Here is a 14,823-nt window from a genome sequence, read left to right on the forward strand (position 1 = left end):
CAACAACAAAGATCTATTGAGAGAATGCTTTGAAACTTTTGTGAACTGGGTGGTTGAAAGCCAGTCATTCCTTTCAATACTTGACTTTTTCCTAAAGCCCCAGCATTGGCAGTTGTAGGCCTTTGATTATCATTCAAGAAATTAGAGAAAGCTGTGTTCTTCACCCTTGTAAATCCTTTGGGGCTGTGCCTGCAATTTGAATGTAGTCCAAGTCAGAGAACTGGCTGTTTCCTGTGATACTAATTGACGCAGAAGATGTGGATCATCTTGTAGATAAAATCAGACTGCCAAGTTATTTAGTAGTTGGAATAGAAAAATTCTGGAATGAAGACTTGATGACAAATTACTCAGTGAATGATCAGAGCTAGAGTTGAATCATAGGACCTGGAATGATCCATTTTCCAAAACTTGACTGCACACATCCAGCTGTTTGCGGGTGGGCTGTTTCTTGATTTACCCTATTTTCTTCATCACTGCTGTCTAGTGCTCATTTTTCTTATTAGCAGGGACTGTAATGAGTTAAGCATAGAAAAAAAAAACACTTCATGGAAGAATATGGAAGCGTTCTCTGCACTGCTTTAAAGTCAAGTGTGGCGGCAGCACAGCTCTGAAAATGGGCAGGACCCCAGGGAAGTTCCACAGTCAGTTTGGTGCTTTGGAAGCACTTGAGGTTGGGACCCGAGAGTACGGCATTTTCGATGCTGTCTGGAGATGCTGCGTTCTGCAGCGTGTGTCACCAGCACTGTGACACTGCATGCTGCTGCTCCTCTTGCTGCCACTGGCTCTGCGGCGGCCTGGGACACTGGTTGCTGCTTTCTCTACCTGGCTGCTTTGTGATATTAGCTTCTGATTCAGGGTCCTCACTGGGTGCCTTGCATTGGTCGATCTTAGGGTCATCGCCTGCACCCTTGCTGCATGGGAAGTTGAGAAGGTGAGTATTTGGCCTTTTCGGCCTTTAAGAAAAGACAGGCTCTACTTCCCACTGATACTCACATGGTGGAAAGATCATCAAACATATAGGGAAGGGGGTGTAAGTAAATGCCAGGCATCCAAACGAAACAAGCTAAAGCAAGTAAATGGTTTTTCTTATACTGATTAACCAATGCTGTTTATTAGTACTTTACACAAAAAATATATTTGCACTTCTTTTGGATTGGTAGGCTATAATTTACTTGTTCTGTTGAACAGTTCGTCTTCAACAGGTGGGTTTCTGACGAGCCTAGCTGGGAATCATTGCAGCCCTAACATAGTGTCAGAGAAATCAAACTTTAATGCATTGTCTCATGTCGTTTGCTACCATTTTTGAAAGTCTGTTAATGTGGGGTGCAGTTTCTCTTGTTCCTGGTCCCCTTGTAAGTAAAATGTGCTTCCTCAGCCACAATCAGTGTTGAACTTCTTGAGAGCAGAGATCACATCTGGAATTTTTATAGCCCCGATGCCTGGCACATGGTGCACTCTTAGTTTGTATTATGAACGTCTAGCTGAGTTGTCCTCCTGCTGGTCTTGCCCTTCTGCTGTCCGCCTTTTGGATCAAGAAATGGAATGACAACGTTAGTTTGTAACAATTTACAACAGTTCCATGGTGGGGGAACGGCACACTAGATAAATAAAAGAACAGATATTTATTATAATTACTCCATTAGTCTCCGATGATTTATTGGTGTCAGAATATACCTGATTTCCTTTGGCCTTGGGGTGTTTTGATTTGTGCTTTAGTTCTTGCATTTATTTACTTACTTATTCTTACCTTTTCATTGAATTTATTGGGGTGACATTGGTTAATAAAATTGTATTGGTTTCAGGTGTACAGTTGTGCAATACATCATCTGGTATTGTGTGCTTACCACCGTAAGTCAAGTCTCCTTCCATCACTGTTTATCCCTCCTGTACCTTCTACCCCCCCCCCCCCCCCCTTCCGTCTGGTGATCACCGTGCTGTTGTCTGCGTCTATGGGTCTTGCCTATTTATTTTATTAAAGAGAAACTCGAACCTGCTTCATGGCTTTTTTTCCCCTCTCCCCCCCTGTCATTAAAGGTTGGCTTCTTGTTTTTCATGTGGTTGTAAAAGAAAATGAATTGTGCAAATTTGGTAAAGATTAAATGGTAATTAAATCGTTACCTGAAATAATTTATATTATCCTTTGTCTGCTGTTGCACACATTTTCAGTTTGAAGGAGCTCAAAACATTGACACAGGGGTGATTTGTGTTGCCTGTTGGTTTCGGCAAATGTGGCACTTGAACTTCCACTGTAAGGCGCCAGGTCCCCGCTCAGGGAAGGAGAGAGGGAGGGAGGAAGGCCAGACCCGCCAGGCACATAGGAGGCTCCAACTGTTGAAGGCATGAAGGGGTAATATTTGGGGGAATCTTTGAGTCACTGTGTGATTGTTTTCGGTTGTAAACTTCCACATTGCCTGCACTTTCCATATCAGGAGCTTCCTCTGAAAACACGAATGACAGTTTCTTCTGTGGGATGGAGAGGACATTTCTTCCATCCTTAAGGCCGAATCGAGGTTTGGTGCCTCCCAGGAGCGTGGAGAGTGAACAGGAAGTGGAGAGTCCGTCTTTTTCAGCTCTGGTGGACTGTGGGAAGAAGGGGCAACAGAGGTAGGGAGGACAGACTGAGAATACATGCTCTGGCCTACTCTGTCTGGCCAAAGTTCTGGGGTTGAGGTGAGCGTGTTCAGTGGTTCCAGGGGTCAGTACGAGTAGAAGGCCTTTAGCGCTGATCCTCATTTGGAATCTTGAGATAGCTGTGTCGGTGAGTGCTGTGCCCACACTGGGGGTTGGAGCACAGCAGTGGAAGGGGGAGTGGAGGGATGGGTGAATCCTGGGTAGCAGCAGGGCATTCCGAAATGCTTTCATTCCACAGTGAGAGGTGCGGAGGAGCTGGAGGTCTGGTGGGTGAGCAACAGACATCACGATTGTGTGACTCTGGACTGGACTGAAGGTCAGGGTCATGGATACCAGAGATGGGAGCCACCGTGGCATCCCAAGAGGCAGATCACAACAGTCCAGCCAGGGGACCTAATCACCTCCTTGCAGAAGAGACTAGAGTGGACCCACAGACACCACGATCCAGGGTCTTCCTCCCACCTTAAGAATGTCTCATAAGCCCCTTATGGAGAAACATTTACCCGGAAGCAACTGTTTATGCCAGTTTTGGTAGAATTAAACTTGTATGTCTGCATATTAACCGGAAGAGACTGATGTATTATTCGGGAAATTTTTAAGTTTCTGGCTGTTTACTAGGGTGAGTGTTCATGATGAAGATTAGATTAATCATAGAAAAACAGCACCATGTTCACGAGACAGGTGAGATCAGTTACAGAAAATACAGCACCTTCCTTTGAGTTAACAGCATATGGGTAAATATGACCAGGCAATATAGGGGGAAAAACACCGGTGAGATGTTATAATCCATCTTGGCCACGGACCGAACCTGGGCGGAGGCAGGAGGGAATACCCACTGGGGTAAGAAGGAGAGGTGCCGGAGGGGGCGACAGCAGTGATCGAAAGGTTTGGGGACACTTGGGAAGTGGTTGCTGAGTGACTCAGGCTCAGGGAAGAGAAGGTTCTCCAGGAGAGAGGGGGAGTCGCCTAGTGCAATGTGCTAGGATTGCTGGGAAGCCCTGAGGGTCCACTTAAGGGCCGTGTGGCAGAAGCCTGAGCCTGGAGACTTGCTGGGAAGAGTTGCGGTCATTCATTTAAAGTGACAGCAGATAGCATACCTGTGCTTTATGCTGTCCCAGTGGCAGCTGATTGGCTGTGAGAATTGGGGTTTCCAGGTTAGTACCACGGATAGAGAAGGGAGTTGAAATTGTCGGCTATGGAGGGTGTGATCATGGACCATGATTTCTAGGCTGGGACTGAAGTTAAGAGGGAGGTGATGGTCCATAAATGTGCTAGAATCAGTGGCTTGGGGGACCTGATGCTGTCATCGAGGAAGTAACAGGGTGATTGAGAGTGGGAGGGGTTGGCATGTATTTGCCGTAGAACTAGTGTATGTGCTGGCACCACAAGGTTCAGGGTATGACAGAGAGCAGCTGAGACGGGCGTAAGAAAGGCGGTGGAAATGATCAGGAAACTGGGGGGCTTGGGTGTTGGATGACTTTTCTGAGCAAGTGAAGTCACCAAGAATGTTAGGTGTTGGAATGAATGGTTTCAACCAAAGCAGAATTCTCCCGTGATTGCCTAACCCAGGGTTTAAGGGCTAAGTAGAAGGAGCCACTCGGGGACAGGAGGGCACTTACCTGTGTTCAAGTAATAAAGAGCAGCCTTCAGCTTTACAGTTGATTTTGCGAAGCACGTGAGCACCGGGTGCAAAGGAACTGGGTGAATTGGGAAAGGGCTCAGTGGATATGACTTCCATTTTTATCTCTGAGTGGGAGTTACAATCCGATTCTTTTGCTTCTTCCTTTTCTTCTGCAAAGCAGCGCAGGGAGGGCTGGATGGCAGAGACCTGAGCCTGGGAGCATTTTGTGAATCCCGCAGGAGAGGACGTGCTTAATCAGAGAGGACGGCCTGCTTTGTGTGGATGGCAGTAAAGTTGTTCCTCGGAAACCTGGTGCTTGCTCAGAGGGCTCAAGGACGGAGCCACTGTGGGGACGGGGATGGAGGCTGGTGCCTGGAAGTCTGCAGCACAGACGCCCCCTCACGGTGGCTGCGTGGCGTCTGCTGGTACAGAGCACCCCGTGTGCCGCCAGTGGTAAGGCATCCCGACTTCCCCAAATGCAGGCGCACCTTTGGGACCCGCCAGCCCACTGCTGTCTGGTTTTAATTTTAGACTCTTTTGTGATCGAGGGATCATTGACTTGTCCTTCTTGGAACGCTCATTTTTCTCTTGCACTTGGATTTGTCTTCTCTGCCTGTTACTGCCATGTGTGAGACAAATCCTGAAAATCTTCTAGAGTCTGGGGTTTTCCTCCCGGGCCTGCCTCGGACCTTCCCACGGAGAATTGAAGCAAAGGGCGAATGCCTGTGGTTTGACTGCTCTTAACAGACTGTCATTGGAGGCATGGCGATTAGCCTTGAATGTCAAGGAAAAGTAAGGGTGCCTCTTCTCATTTCCTTGTTACCGTGATACGCGACGACCGAGTATTATTATTCAGTAGCTAATCATGACTGTCACGAAGCAATGCCAGACATGACTTTAAGTGCCTTTCCTCTTGGTGTACCACCTCACGTAATTCTTATGAAGAACAACCATAAAAAAGCATGTGCTGTGTTCCCCGTGGGCCGCAGACCATTTGTGTGTTGGCGCCGATCCACTGGAGGGCAGTTTGGTCGTGCTTTTCAGGCTGGAGCGCTGTGTTTCCTGGATTCTCCTTTTGGGATTCTGATGGAAATACAAGTAACAGTGGATGAGTAGAGATACTTAGCATAGCCTTTTGGTAATTAAAAAAAGGGGGAGAATTTTAATGTCCATTGAAAGGGAAGACTTGTTGAATTATGGTGCAGCCGTATTACAGGGTACCGTCGGGCTGTTAAGACCGAAGTGGGTCTGTTTGTACAGGTGCGGATGGGTGCCCCCACCCACTGCTGGGTGAATGAAGTTGTAGAAGGATGTGTGTGTTTCACTCGAAATCCTGTGTGTTTCTTGATGTGCTCGTGTGTGTGGGAAGGTCTGGAGCCCATCCCCGAATTCCGATGTGATTATTTCCGGAGGCTGGGGGTTGGAGGGGGGCAGATATCCCCTTCTACTTTATATATTCTGAATTTCTCCCCAACCAAGCTTATATCATTTTTTGTAATTACAGATTTTAATAAACTTTGAGAAAGCCTTTCTTAGAACTTTGTTTCATTTGGAATTTATAAAGGGGTGTGTGCTGCCAAGGGTGAGGGCAGCTTTGCCAGGGTATGCCTGCCTGCCTGCCTTTGACCTCACATCTGATTAGATCAAAAGTGAACCTGTGGTAGAAGGTGAGCCAGTCCACTGGCTGGCCGTTGGCTGTGGAATTTGAACAGAGAGAGCTAGAACTCTTGTTGCTGGACCTCATAATTTTCCTCCTCTGCCTTGGCTCTAGTCTAGTTATTCAGCCTTTTCCCTGGTATTTCTGAGATATCAGAGTGTTCGTTAGTAACCTTACTCATTTTCCTCCAATAGTGGGCACACGAGAGGACTACCTCTCAGCCTCCTAACAGTTGGATTGGGGCCCTGTGACTCAGTCTTGGCCAGTGGGGTGTGGGCTGGAGGTTATGAAGTTATCCAAGCCATTTCTGCGCCTGCCACCAAATACCCACCCTGTCTTTCCTGCTCTCCCCTTGCCTCCATGACTGTGGAGGCCGCGAGTTGAGATGGAGAAGCAAGACGCGTGAGTCTGGGCGTGGAGGACAGCTGTTCTGGAGAATCGCCCGTCCATGCATCGGATTGGGCGGGAGCTGGAAGTAAACCTCTGTTGAGTGAAGTCAGAGCATCTCTTCTTCGACTTCAATGTGCACGTAAATCACCTGGAGATCTCGTTCAAGTGTAGGTTCTGACTCAGTAAGGTTTGGCTGGGCGTGACATGGTGCATTTCTCACAGGCTCCTAGGTGATGCTGCGGCTGCTGGTCTGCTGACCAGACACAAGTAGCGAAGACTTAAAAGGCTTCAGAGAAATGACCCAGCCCACTCTGAGTGCTCAGTAAATGGCACCCAAATGGCAAGTCTCACCCATGACTTCTGCGGCCACCTTAACTGGGAGTCACACAGTGAGGGGATTTTGGGGAATGTGGGCCCAGCTTGCTGTGTTGACACAACCCAGAAGCCACCACCATTGGTCCCTTGTCAGTGTGCGCACACCTCACCTAACCCTCCCGCGATGTAGGACTGGGTTTAGGTGGGCAAAGGCCGTTCTCGTGGCTGTGACTCGGGCGTGTCTACTGTCACAGCCATTGCTCTGCGGGCGAGGAGACAGGCAGTACAGGGGATCCTGCCGGTCCCTGAGGATGTCCGCGCCAACTGCGCATTCTGGAACTGGAGAAAAGGACCTCCGGGTGGATTCGGGGGCCTCGTCTGCATTGCGTGGTGGCCCTGAAGAATCTGAGCCCAAACCCACTATCTCCCAAATTCCATAAGCTGTTTCTGAGAGTCGGAACACAGGTGATTTGGGTCTTCAAGAATTAACCTTAGTTCAGTGCCAATGTCCAATAATCCCCCCAGAGTTTGGTTGTCTTCTTCCCCAGTGCCAAGACATTTTTGTAAAAAAAAAAAAAAACCCCAAAACAACAACTCTTTTGGAAAGCCCGGCAGGGAGATTCAGAGCACCCATATCTGGCCCTGTGCTAGAGCTTTTCCTCAAGGGGACCTGACCTTAGACTCGGTCTGTGAAGTGGCCCAAACCTGAGGATTGGCGGATGGGGCACAGCGCTTTATTCTTTCGGTGGTTTAAGTCATACTTCTGTTTACTGGGCCTAGAGCTTCCTCACTAATACTCACCAAGTGACACCTTAGTAGGTTGCTCATCTGTTTCAGTTCTAGGCACACGGTGATTCGCTAGCCAACGTCTATGATCTCTGCAGTTCAGGCTTCTCCGCTGCCGTCTCGGCTGCCACCCCGGTGTCCACTCCCACCTTGTCTGGTGATCAGGTGCTCCCACTGTGCTGGTCCCTGCGGTCCTGGGGTCTCGCCACCCCCACCGAACCCAGGAGCCAGCGCGATGGCAGGAGTCAGGACTTCCATTTCTGGTCCTTGGTGCGTGCATGGCCACCACAGAACGCTTCAGGGAGGCCCCAGCTCCTCGCAGGAGTGCGCTTTTCTCATCGCTCTCGCTCGGTGAACAGGATGTTTTTTGGCTCCTCCCCGGGGCCTGGTCAAGGGGTGGCTTACATGGTCTTAGAAAGTTCCCTCTATATTCTGTTCTCGCTGATCCGTCACATCTCTTCTTCCTCAGCACAGCAAAGGGGTTCTGACATTTCGGCTTCCTTTATTGCTGGTCACTGTTAGGTCCAGTTTCCACTCAACCAGCCAGGCCGTGTTGCAGCCCTTCCCAGCTCCTTGAGCCAAGCTGTTGAATTCACAGTCTGCTCAGTGCCCCCACACCGAGGAATTCAGCTTCATCCAGCACTTTCAGCATCCTTTCCCATACGTGTTCCCCAAGTTTTCGTGGCTAGAAAGGGGCAAAATCCTGTACTTACTGCAGTGTGTAGTGCCCCCTCCTCAGGGGTTTATCCTTTGGGGCCCGCCAGACCTTGAGTCTGGTCATAGATTTGGAAATGCTGAGAGGTGGTGAGGGCTGCGGAGGGTCAGGGGTCCCCCGGTGAGGCACTTGTAATGGGCGGGAGGCCGCAGCAGGCTCCTCAGACAGAGGGGGACCCCCCCACACCCTGCACAGAGTGCTTTCATTGGTAAAGGCCAGTCATCAGAATGTAGGAGTTCAGGTTTCCCAGTTTCGTGAGTATGTGCCCTCGTGGTTGCGTCCTTTATTTGGGGCTCCTCTTCTTACCAGTTTGCTAATTTTATGTAACGGTTATTCAACATGTAAGTTTGGAAATTCAGTTGACATTGTCACTCAGTTCTTGCTACTCCACGTATGGTCTGTGAATCAGCAGCATGCTTATCAGCTGGGGGCTGGCTAGCCAGGCAGAGCATAGAGCTTTCTGTAGATGATACCAGCCCATGTGCAGAGTTTGTATTTACATTAAACTAATTTCTGAAAGTACTCTTAAACTTGAAGTTCTCAGCAGCCCAGTTATCTTATAAATATTTCCTTTGAGATCTTTTGGAAAGTATATGATTTGATTTTATCTTTATCTATGATTTGATTTACAGATTAATTCTGTACAGGCTACTTTGAAAATTTGCAGATCAAGTTTTACATGATTTCTCATTTCCTGGTGGGGGTTTCCCGTGGTCTTAATTGGATATGGTGCTCCCTCTGGTGGTCAATTTGGTGAAAAGCATGCAAACATTTTTCAGAGCGGCGACTAGGTTTTCAGCCATCAAAACTTAGTATGTCTGTGTGAATCTCCTTTCCGAAGTGTTCCCAACCTCTGACATTTGTCAAAGGTTTTGTTTTCAAGTCTATCAAAAATGCAAACAAGTCAAATTTTGTCACAAGTACTCCTATAAAGCTCACCGTGATGAAAGAGTGCGGGGTCAGATATTGCCGTCAGTGCCTTAATAATGGGTGTATCATCCGCATTAGGACTCAGCACTCACGTCTGACGCTGGTGGTCACACCTGCATTTGCGATGAGCCAGGGGAAAAACTGAGCCTGTTACACTACTCACCACGGGGTTTATCACTGTGAAACATTTCGTGTGAACAATTCAGTCCCCCCAGTTTTTGCTGTAATGGTTACATGGTAGGGTGAAAATAATCAGTGTGACTCTGTGGGATCATCTTGCTTTTATATCTCATTCTAATCGTAGAGCTCAAAGGGTTGCTTTCCAGAAACACAGTTATAGTCCTGAGCAGTCCCTGAAAAGGCACATATGGCCCATGTGATAAACACCTTAGACGTTTGATTTTTAAATAAAAATTGACAAGTAAAGCCATTATTTTACTTGTTTACACATAGTAAAATCAGGAAAGTTTCCTTTTTAAAGCTAACTCGGTGCCAATTGACTGTTTTGCACATGGCTTATTCATGTTTAATTTTAAACATCTAAGACACTTAAAATTCTATGTTACTACTTACTTTTAATTCAATACTTTGGTCTGGAATCATGTCAGAAGGTCCTCTGTTCTTGTTAGCCTTTCAGGCAAAAATAAAAAGAGAAACCACACGAGAGGGAGAAGACTGGTCGCTATACGGACGGATGAAACTTCAGAGAAGAGAGGAGACATGTGCACGTCGGGGCTGCGTTATGGCGGAGCCACAAAACGGAGGGAAGCCTTGTAACATAGAGGCACACGTCCTTCATCTGTAAAAATCACTCACAAATTAATAAGAGAAAGCAATTTGCCTTCTTCCTGGGACTTTCGTTTTTCATTGCGTCTGCTGCTGAACAGATCTTTGGAGAGGTTCTCGGTTCTCCTCTCATTCATTGGTTCTCAACGACGGCTGCACGTTGGGAGCCCCTGGGGAGCTTTAAAAAATCCTCAGGGGTCTCACCCCAGAACTTACAACTGGGCTGTGTGTGTTTAGAGTGTGGCTTGCACGTGGCGATGTAGAAAGCTCTCTGGTTATTATAATGTACGCCCTGGGCCAACAACTGCTACCTTTCTGTTTTGTCCCCACTCCCCTGGCTGCCTCTCTCATGTGTGAGGGTGAAGGCGAGACCGTCACGGCTGGTCCCGTCAGGCTGCCCGGACGTAATCCTGTACATCGGGCTCCAGACTGTACGGGACCGTGTTCCGTTCACATTTCAGTGATTGTCACATGTGAGACAAGCACGTATTAGGTTGAATTTTAAATCTGAACGGTTGTAGTGTTTCTCACAAATGAATTGGATGAGTATGTTAACATTTGATTGTTGTTAGCATTTTTCCGGCTATTGTGTTTACCTCTTGTTGGGAACTAGGTATTGATTAGAAAGATTGTATTACACAGGTGATTGCTTGGGTGTGTGGGTAACAGTTTCTCTGGGCAGTTTGGTTTTCTATTTTTGGACTAATACTAGGTGCCCAGTTTAAATGCTGAAAACTTGAAACATTTTATAAAAGACTTTCTTGCAGTCTACGAGTCATTGGTTTTTACTCTTTTTACCAGTTTGCCCGCAGAACTTTGAGGATACCAGATGTCTGGGCCTCATCCCTGGCGATCCTTTCAAAGCACCACGGGCAGTGCTGATGCGTGTGCCCCGAGAACCTTTGGGAAAGAAAAACAAGACAAGTGCATAGTAGTAGGTGTGGGTGGCGAAGACAGTGACTGTGGGGGAGGAGCTAATGGGGAGGTGCACGCGGACTGTGCAGGGGCCCATTTGGACTGCGTCGGGGTGTTTGTGAGGGAGGCTACAGGGACAAGGTCAGGATAGATTCTGGAACAGAGGAGGCCCTGATGGTCAGGCCAGAGAATTCGAACTTTACTTAGTAGGTGCTGAGGAGACTGCAAAGATTTTTGCGTAACAGGATGAAACCTACAAAATTATAGAAGGTCAGTGCAATAGTGCTGATTGGGGTGGGTTTTGTGATTGGGGAGATGCGGGAAGACTGGGGAGGGCGGCTCCAGGTGAGAGAGCAGTCGGTTTACTCCGCTTGTAAAGTGATGAGACAGCCTGGGGTAGGAGGTGGCAGAGGCCTGGGACTTACAACCAGGCCTTTTGAGAGCAGCGTTGACTGGATGATGGGCGGCGGGGGTGGGGGGTGGTGAAGGGTGAGTGCAGGGTCTCAGCTCCACGTGTGGGCACAGTGGTGGGACGACTGCTGGTAGAAGTCACTGGTGTGGCCGAGATCGCCAGGGAGACAACTGTGCAGCAGAAGTTGGTGCCGCTGAGGACCCTGCTTACCAAGAGTCACTTCTCGGGAGTGGGAGGCAAGAGAAGGCATTTTAACAAGTTTCATAGTTCCCTTTGCTGGCCTAGGTTTCACTGGGTAGGTGAACACGGCAAATCATTTAATTCTGAGTCTCAGTTTTTCCTTTTTTGAAATGAAGGGGGCTTTAAATAAAGAGATTGAATGGTTTATGACATCCTTCGTAAACTTTCTACGGTTCTCAAGGCCATGTCTGTATTTGCTGCCTCCTTTCTCGTCCTGGCAGTTTTATTGAGATACAATTGAGACGTGCGCAGTCACGTGCTGCTCGGCTGACACGTTCTGGTCGGTGGTGGACCGCACACACTGCGTGGTCCCGTAAGATGACAACAGAGCTGAAAGATCCCTGCGGCCTGTCGATGCCACAGCGGTCCCGACACACACTGCATTACGCTCGGGTGACGGCGTGACCCGTCGTGCTGCGCGGCAGTCCTATCGAACGATAGCACGTGGTGGTGGTAATGAACGACCCTGCCACCGGCCTGCGTGTTTGCCGAACCGTTCTTTCTGTTGTTACTTGAGTGCCCCTTTTACTTGGAAAAGAAGTAGGCGTTGAAACAGTGCACCGTGTTACACGGGCAGCAGCCTCGTGTGTCGCGTGTGAGCCGTGACCCGGGAGGGCATCGCTTTCTTCTCTGCGGATCTACTTTCTGCCCTTTGGCGCAGCGGCAGACGGCGCAGGCTTGTGGCCCAGGGGCCCCGCGCTGCCCATGTGGCCCCCGCTGTGCAGAGGGCTGGGCCGCGCTCCTCCCTGTGGCCTGCGCAGGACAGAAGAGCCTGGGGATGAGGCCCATCTCGGAATTCTCCCTGTTGTTCAGGGCACGGGCTGAACCACACCATTCACCCTTTTAACATGGCAGAAAATAAAATTTACCATTTTTTCCAGTTTTTAGTGTTCAGTGGCATTGAATAAACTCAAAACGTTATGCGTCACGACGACTGATTTCAGAACAGTTGAATCAACCCCAGAAGAAGCCCTGCACCTTAAGCCTGTCCTCTACTCTAAATAAACGGAGGAAAAGATAAGGATCAAACCCTTGAACTTAGGCTCTTGACCAGCGGCCTTGCAACCCAGTGAGTTCAGAGCCTCCTGCATCCAATTCACTTCCCGTTTCAATCGGCCCCTTCCACCCCGAGCCACTAGATGGCAGTGTGGGAACACCAGGCAGGAAGAGTGGCCGGGCGGAATCCACCTCTTTGCCCACAATTACAACGATAGTACACAATCCTGTCGGTGGTAGGTGGTGCAGTGGTTACGGAGGCAGCCTCAGGGGACTGAAAATCTGCTTGAAGGTTTTGCTAATGCAGAATATCGTCTTTACCAGCTGACCATGTTTTGCAGGCATCCAAACCCATCTTACCATCCACCCCGCTGGGCTCTGCCTATGCTTTGACAAATGCAGCAACTCCTTAGTTAACTTCCATCACTCTCACTGTGTCCGGGAATCCTGTTCTGTCTTCTGGCCAGTTTTTTGAGTTTTTTTTTAAGCCTTTCGCCCCAGTAGTTCCTCGGATCTGTCGGGCATTCTCGTAGATAGTAATTCCCAACTTCGGCTGAGCACTGGAACCTCCTGGGGAGCTTTTGAAACCCTGATACCCAGGCTGCAGTCAAGACCTACCCAATGGGCATCTTTGGCGCTGGGACCCAGGCAGCATTCCGTGTCTGTCTCTCAGTGGCCTGCTAAGTATTACGTCGTCCTTTGTTTCCTACGCACTGTGTAGAAAGGAACTAACTTAACCATATCCACTCTAAGTTCGTAGTACTTTAGTCTGAGCCGTCCACTTCCAAAGTGATAAACGATTCTCGACTTTTCACTAGGGCCAAGTAAATATTACTTGAATTACTTGAATGTGAATATTTGCAGCAGTTCTCAGTAACAGCCTGATTAAAGTCTGTATTATTTTTTCTGAGCTCATACTTTTCTTAGTTAACCTTGCTTCTTTTGTCTTAATTTTGCTTTTTAACGGAATTTCCTGAATTTGACCTTTTTTTAATCGGAAATCTGTAGTCAGATCTTCCTTCTGTTGGTCTGAGTCAGAACATAGGATTCAAGCTGGTAGATGAGTATAGAAATGTCTTAAAATGTCCGGGCTTATTTTGAGTGAAATTATTCGTGTAATAAATTGTATTTAACCATTAATTATTAGTCACAGAGCAAATACGTTGATTCGATTCTAATTTGGAGCCCGACCCTCAGTGAGCAGGGTGTAACGAGCAGCTCACTGGTGGAAGACGGAGTTGTTGAGAGGCCAGGTGGTTCCCGCAGCTGCTGTGCGCAGTGGATGGTCAAGGACGCATAAGTGGAGCGAGTCGGACACCGAGCAGGGTTCTCCACAGCAGGCTGATGCCTCGCGTATTTTTCTTGCGTTTAGGGGCACATTCTATTTTATTCCCCTTTTCTTTCCGTCAGGGAACAAATTATTTGGTTACCCCTTGTTCGTTTAGAGCGATGGTCTCCTCCACGCACTCACAGCCTGCCGCTTTCATCCCTCTTCCGACGTTGTATTGTACTTACTTATTTGGACCAATATTTATTTCATAGTTTTCTGTGTCCCCCAGAAGCTCTGGGTGCAGGACCGGGTCTTGTTGTGCCGCCGATATATCCAGTCCTCAGTTTTCTTCCTTGTGTACCTTAAATCCCTCAGTATAGTTTTTGGCCACTTTTTCTTTTAGTCCAGGTAGATAATTTTATTTATTTTTGTTATCTTGGAGACTGACGGATCCTCCGCCTTCCTTTTAGGTCCTGTAGCCCTTCTACCAAACAGTGTTAAGCTCCTCTAAATCTTTTCCTCTCCAGAGATGTTGCATTTTGGGGAACTGCGACATTGCTCTGTCCCTAAGGCTTTGGTCATTGGTGAGAATGAGCATGATGTGTGGATTCCTTTGTGTGTGAGAGGGAGACAGTACTTTTTTATTTTATTTTAGTATTTTATTTATTTTTTAATATTTATTTATTTATTTATCTTTAGAGGGGAAGGAGAGAGGGAGAGAAACATCAATGTATGGTTGCCTCTAGTGTGTCCCCTGCTGGGAATTGGCCTGCAGGGAACTCGCATGCAACCCAGGCATGTGCCCTGACTGGGAATTGAACCGTGATCCTCTGGTTCGCAGGCTTGTGCTCAATCCACTGAGCTACACCAGCCAGGGCTGAGACAGTACTTTTTTAAAGATTCGTTTTTGTCAGTACTTACTCATCCATTTGTCTACATGGTATTGTGAAAACAGCTCAGCACTTGGTCAAGGAGAGCTAGATTTCAATCCTTCTTCCCAGATTTGTCATATCTGTGACCTTTCATTTTTCTCGTCTACGAGATAGAGATGATAACTCCTGCCTCTATCCATGGGATTGGAGTGAAGATCAAATTAGCAATTTACACCAAAGCATTGTGTAAATGTGGTATATTGTTAGAATCACCCTCATCCCTGAAA

General features: G+C 47.9%; 1 protein-coding gene across 1 annotated transcript in view; it reads left to right on the forward strand.

Moving 5' to 3' along the window:
* Nucleotides 1-14,823, forward strand: part of SMYD3 (SET and MYND domain containing 3) — a 460,068-nt gene that overhangs the window by 1,739 nt on the left and 443,506 nt on the right. The window lies entirely within an intron of this gene.

The sequence above is a fragment of the Artibeus jamaicensis genome, unplaced genomic scaffold, assembly GCF_021234435.1.
Source record: "Artibeus jamaicensis isolate MK-2021 breed Jamaican fruit bat unplaced genomic scaffold, CSHL_Jam_final scaffold_754, whole genome shotgun sequence".
NCBI classification, from domain to species: Eukaryota; Metazoa; Chordata; class Mammalia; order Chiroptera; family Phyllostomidae; genus Artibeus; species Artibeus jamaicensis.